The sequence below is a fragment of the Lathyrus oleraceus genome, chromosome 3 (assembly GCF_024323335.1).
Source record: "Lathyrus oleraceus cultivar Zhongwan6 chromosome 3, CAAS_Psat_ZW6_1.0, whole genome shotgun sequence".
NCBI lineage: Eukaryota > Viridiplantae > Streptophyta > Magnoliopsida > Fabales > Fabaceae > Lathyrus > Lathyrus oleraceus.
In genome coordinates, this window is record NC_066581.1 from 465,916,708 (window position 1) to 465,922,684 (window position 5,977).

Here is a 5,977-nt window from a genome sequence, read left to right on the forward strand (position 1 = left end):
TGAGTGACTATGAACATGATCACGAAGGTTGTGATATTTGTAGTGTGAACCCAAGGGGTGTGTTATAGTGAAAAGGGACATCCAGCGTCTGATGGATGAAGGCATGATCTAGATTGTTCAATCTCGTCATGTAGATGACGATGTTAATGTCATTGTTCCCGTTTTCAAGCAACCAGAGCGGTTGGTGATTCAATATGATATCAGCAATAGCAAGAACGTCAGCAATAAATCGGTTTCGCCGTTGGTAATACGGTTAGCGGGCCCAGTCCCGTATGCATCTGATAAAGCTGTACCATATCAATACAATGCTACGATGATGGAGAATGGTCAAGAGGTATCGTTGCCTACGACCAGTTCAGTAGTGAGCATTGTAGATGTTACAAAGGTGACCCGTAGTGGTCGTGTTTTTTGGGCTAGTTGTCCCGGAGGGTAAAGAAAAATTGATTATTGGTAAGAAGGCAGAGGTGCCTAGTATAGATCCTAATGGTTGTTCAAGAGATAAGTCTGGTGAATCCAGCAATTTGAAGGCCAATATTGATGATGATGAGGTACTCCGATTGATCAAGAGGAGTGAATTCAATGTGGTTGAGCAGTTGCTCCAGACTCCCTCAAAGATTCCGTGTTGTCTCTGCTTTTAAATTCTGAAGCGTACAGAGAAGCACTCTAGAGAGTTCTTGAACAGGCATATATGGAGCAAGATGTTACTGTGGCTCAATTTGATCATATTGTAGCCAACATCACTTCATGCAACAATTTGAGCTTTTGTGATGAAGAACTCCCTGAAGAGGGAAGAAATCACAATTTGGCTTTGCACATCTCGATGAATCGCAAGGAAGATGCTTTGTCAAATGTGCTAGTTGACACTGGGTCGTCACTCAATGTGCTTCCAAAGTCAACATTGTCAAAGTTATCTTATCAAGGAGCTCCCATGAGGTATATTGGAGTAATTGTCAAAGCCTTTGATGGCTCGCGCAAGACTGTCATTGGAGAAGTGGACCTTCCAGTCAAGATAGGTCCGAGTGATTTTCAGATTACTTTCCAGGTAATGGATATTCACCCGGCCTACAGTTGTTTATTGGGAAGGCCGTGGATTCATGAAGCAGGAGCTGTTACTTCCACTCTGCACCAGAAACTCAAATTTGTCAAGAATGGCAAGTTGGTGATTGTGGGAGGTGAGAAAGTACTTTTGGTTAGCCATCTGTCATCTTTTTCATATATGGAAGCTGAGGATGAGGTTGGAACTCCGTTCCGAGCCTTATCTATTGCTGCTGAGAAGAGAGTTGGGGCACCTATGTCCTCTCTGAAAGATGCACAGAAGATCGTGGAAGAAGGTCCTGTTGATCAGTGGGGGCGTGTGGTAGAGGTCGTCGAGAACAAACGAAGAACTGGTTTGGGATTCCATAAGGGCTTGTCAACCATTATATCTGAAGAGATGCAACTCAGCTTTCGTAGTGGAGGATTCATTCATGGGAATGAACAACACTTAGCTGTCGTGCTGGAGGATAATGAAGAGGAAGACTGCACCAACTTTGTGACGCACAGACAAACATGCAACAATTGGATTGTTGTTGATATTCCTGTTATTTTGCATCGATCTAAGTAATTGCTTTTATATTTTAAAATTCTTCTCCTACGCCTAAGGGAGAAGTGAACATTGTTTGGGCATTTTAAATTGATCATCAATAAAATTAATTCTATTCATCCACATCTTTGATGTTTATTTTTACTTTTTGCTTATTTTTGAAAATGGTAATCACAAAAAACATAAATAAACAATATAATTGTCCATTTGCATAATATATGGTCACAAATTCACTTCTCTAAAATCAAAATATCAAATTATTATGCAGGTTGGTTCCTAACCCCATTAAATACAATGATCCTTCTCCTTCTCCAAATTTTGAATTCCCTGTGTTTGAGGCCGAGGAGGAAAGTGATGTAGAAGTGAGTGAGGAATTGTCACGTCTTCTTGAGCAAGATAAGAAGATTATTCAGTCATTTGAAGAGCAGATTGAGCTTGTCAACTTGAATTCCGAAGATGATATGAAGGAAGTCAAGATTGGGTCTCGTTTGTGTCCAGATGCTAAGAAGGGGTTGATTGATCTTCTTCGGGAATATTCAAATGTGTTTGCTTGGTCCTATCAAGACATGCCTGGTTTGGATTCTGAGATTGTGGAGCATAAATTGTCGTTGAAGCCAGAATGCCCGCCAGTCAAGCAGAAGTTGAGAAGAATGCATCCTGATATGGCTGTGAAGATCAAAGAGGAAGTCCAGAAGCAGATTGATGTCGGTTTCCTTGTGACTGTTGAGTATCCGTAATGGGTGGCCAATATTGTGCCAGTGCTGAAGAAAGATGGAAAAGTCTGCATGTGTGTTGATTATAGAGATTTGAATAGAGCATGTCTGAAAGATGATTTCCATCTGCCACACATTGATATGTTGGTGGACAATACTGCTAAATTCAAAGTCTTTTCATTTATGGATGGATTTTCCGAAAATAATCAGATTAAGATGGCACCCTAGGATATGGAGAAGACCACATTCATTACACCCTGGGGAACATTCTGTTATAGAGTGATGCCTTTCGGTTTAAAGAATGTTGGTGCAACTTACCAGAGAGCAATGACTACTCTTTTCCATGATATGATGCACAAAGAGATTGAAGTTTATGTCGATGACATGATTTCTAAATCAATTGATAAAGAGGAACATGTTGAGCATTTGTTGAAGTTATTCCAGCGTTTGAGGAAATATAAACTCCGCTTGAATCCCAATAAGTGTACTTTTGGTGTTTGTTTTGGTAAGTTGTTGGGATATATTGTCAGTGAGAAGGGTATTGAAGTTGATCCTGCCAAGGTCAAAGCAATACAAGAGATGCCTGCGCCCAAGACTGAGAAGCAAGTCAGAGGTTTTCTCGGCCGCATGAATTATATTTCCAGATTCATTTCCCATATGACTACCACATGTGCGCCTATATTCAAGCTTCTTGGGAAAGATCAGTCTTGTGATTGGACCAAAGACTACCAGAAAGCATTTGATAGTTTCAAGGAGTATCTGCTTGAGCCTCCGATTTTGTCTCCACCTGTTGAAGGAAGATCGTTGATCATGTATTTGACTGGGCTCGAAGATAGTATGGGTTGTGTTCTTAGTCAGGAAGATGAGACTGGGAAGAAAGAATTTGCAATTTATTACCTCAGTAAGAAATTCACCGACTGTGAGACTCGGTATTCTATGCTTGAGAAATCTTGTTGCGCATTGGCTTGGGCTGCTAAGCGTGTGCGTCAGTATATGTTGAATCATACCACTTGTTTGATATCCAAAATGGATCCAATCAAGTATGTATTTGAGAAGCCTACTTTAACTGGGAGGATTGCCCGTTGGCAAATGTTGTTGTTAGAGTATGATATCGAATACCGATCTTAGAAAGCGATCAAAGGTAGTATCTAGGCTGACAATTTGGCTCACCAACCAATTGAAGATTACTAGTCAGTACAATATGATTTTCCTGATGAAGAGATTTTGTACTTGAAAATGAAGGATTGTGATGAACCATTGCTAGAAGAAGGGCCAGAACCTGGTTCCCGTTGGGGTATGGTATTCGATGGAGCTGTTAATCAATATGGAAATGGTATTGGGGTAGTAATCATTACTCCTCAAGGCACGCATCTACCATTTACAGCTAGATTTACTTTCAAGTGTACAAACAACATGGCAGAATATGAAGCTTACATTATAGGGCTTGAAGAGGCCATGAATCTCAGAATCAAGTATTTAGATGTCTTCAGTGATTCGGCTTTGGTTGTGAATCAGATCAAAGGAGAATGGGAGACAAATCAACCCGGTTTGATACCATATAGAGATTATGCGAGGAGGATTTCAACTTTCTTTATAAAGGTTGAATTTCATCATATCCCTCGAGATGAAAACTGGATGGCAGACGCTCTTGCAACATTGGCATCGAAGATTGTAGTGAAATATTGGAATGAAGTTCCCAATTTATCTGGGATGCATCTTGATAGGCCAGCTCATGTGTTTGCTGTTGAAGAGATCAAAGATGAAAAGCCGTGGTATTTTGACATCAAATGTTTCCTCCAAAGTCAGATTTACCCACTTGGGGCATCTTTGAAAGATAAGAAGACTTTGAGAAGATTAGCCGATAAATTCTACTTGAATGGTTACATACTATACAAGAGAAACTTCAACATGGTTTTGCTCAGATGCGTGGATAGACACGAAGTGCATGAAGGTTCCTTTGGTAGTCATTCCAATGGACATGCAATGGCGAAGAAGATGTTGCGAGCAGGTTACTATTGGCTGACAATGGAATCTGACTGTTGCAAGTTTGTGAAGAAGTGCCATAAGTGTCAAATCTATGCTGATAAGATTCATGTTCCTCCGACACTATTGAATGTTATCTCTTCCCCATGGCCCTTCTCCATGTGGGGAATTGATATGATTGGGATGATTGAGCCCAAAGCTTCGAATGGACATCGTTTCATTTTGATGGCAATTGACTGCTTCACAAAATGGGTTGAAGCGGCATAGTATGCAAATGTAACCAAGCAAGTTGTGGTAAGATTTATCAAGAATCAGATCATATGCCGTTTTGGTGTGCCGAGTAAGATCGTTATTGATAATGGGTCGAACTTGAATAACAATATGGTGGAAGCTCTTTGCAAAGACTTCAAGATTGCACATCATAATTCTTCTCCCTATAGACCCAAGATGAATGGGGTTGTTGAAGCTGCAAATAAGAACATTAATAAGATTATCCAGAAGATGGTTGTCACGTATAAGGATTGGCATGAGATGCTCCCATTTGCTTTACATGGGTATCGTACATTTGTCCGTACTTCAACAGGGGCAACCCCTTTCTCACTTGTATATGGTATGGAAGCAGTGCTCCCCGTAGAGGTTGAGATTCCTTCGTTGTGTGTGCTCATGGAAGCCAAGTTTACTGAAGCTGAATGGTGTCAAACTAGGTTTGACCAATTGAACTTAATTGAAGAGAAGAGATTAACTGCCATGTGTCATGGTCAGTTGTATCAGCAGAGGGTGAAGAAAGCTTTTGATAAAAAGGTCAAACCTCGTGTATTCAGAGAAGGTGACCTTGTGCTTAAGAATATTCTATCTTTCAAGCCAGATTCCAGAGGAAAATGGACTTCTAATTATGAAGGCCCATATGTTGTCAAGAGAGCCTTTTCAGGCAGTGCCTTGATTCTTACAACTATGGATGGTGAAGAGTTCACTCATCCTGTGAATGCAGATGCAGTCAAGAAATACTTCGCCTAAAAAGAAAAGAACAACTCGCTAAGTTGAAAACCCGAAAGGGCGGCTTAGGCAAAAATGAGCGTCTCGGTGGATTGAAAACCCGAAAGGGCGATCCAGGCAAAAATTAGAGACATAAAAACAAAAATGATTTCCCGATAAGTTGAGTACCCTACCCTGGGGCAACTTATGAAAAAATTAGGGATTATGGCAAGTAACTGCATTCTGCTGATCTTCAGTGATTTTTGAAGGCTTGTTTGAGCACAAGTGTTGACGTCAGTTCATCTCTAGCAGCGGTCAAAAGCACAGTGGATATCAAGATTTGGTAGAAGGATTAAGGATCATTTGTATTCAATGTAACCCTTTTCTATGAAAATTACCATTTTCAACTTTGTAAAATCTATGGAGTCTTGTCATTTACAGACTACCATTCTATTAAATAAAGTTAAGCTTTTATCCAATTGTTTCTACTCTTATTTACTTTAACCAATAGTTTTAAATTTTATTATGATCATTTTGAAATTAAATTTTTAAACCAAATCAAGTTTTCTTTAATATATATAAGCAAAAAACTTTTCCTAAGCAAGTAACAGTAATATCAACAGCATTTTAGTGAATAGCAAGTTCTTAAGTGTGAAGCATTCGGGGTCTCCCCAAGCAGTAACTCTTCGGGTATCTCTAGGCATCAATATTGTTTCAGTTCCTCGGC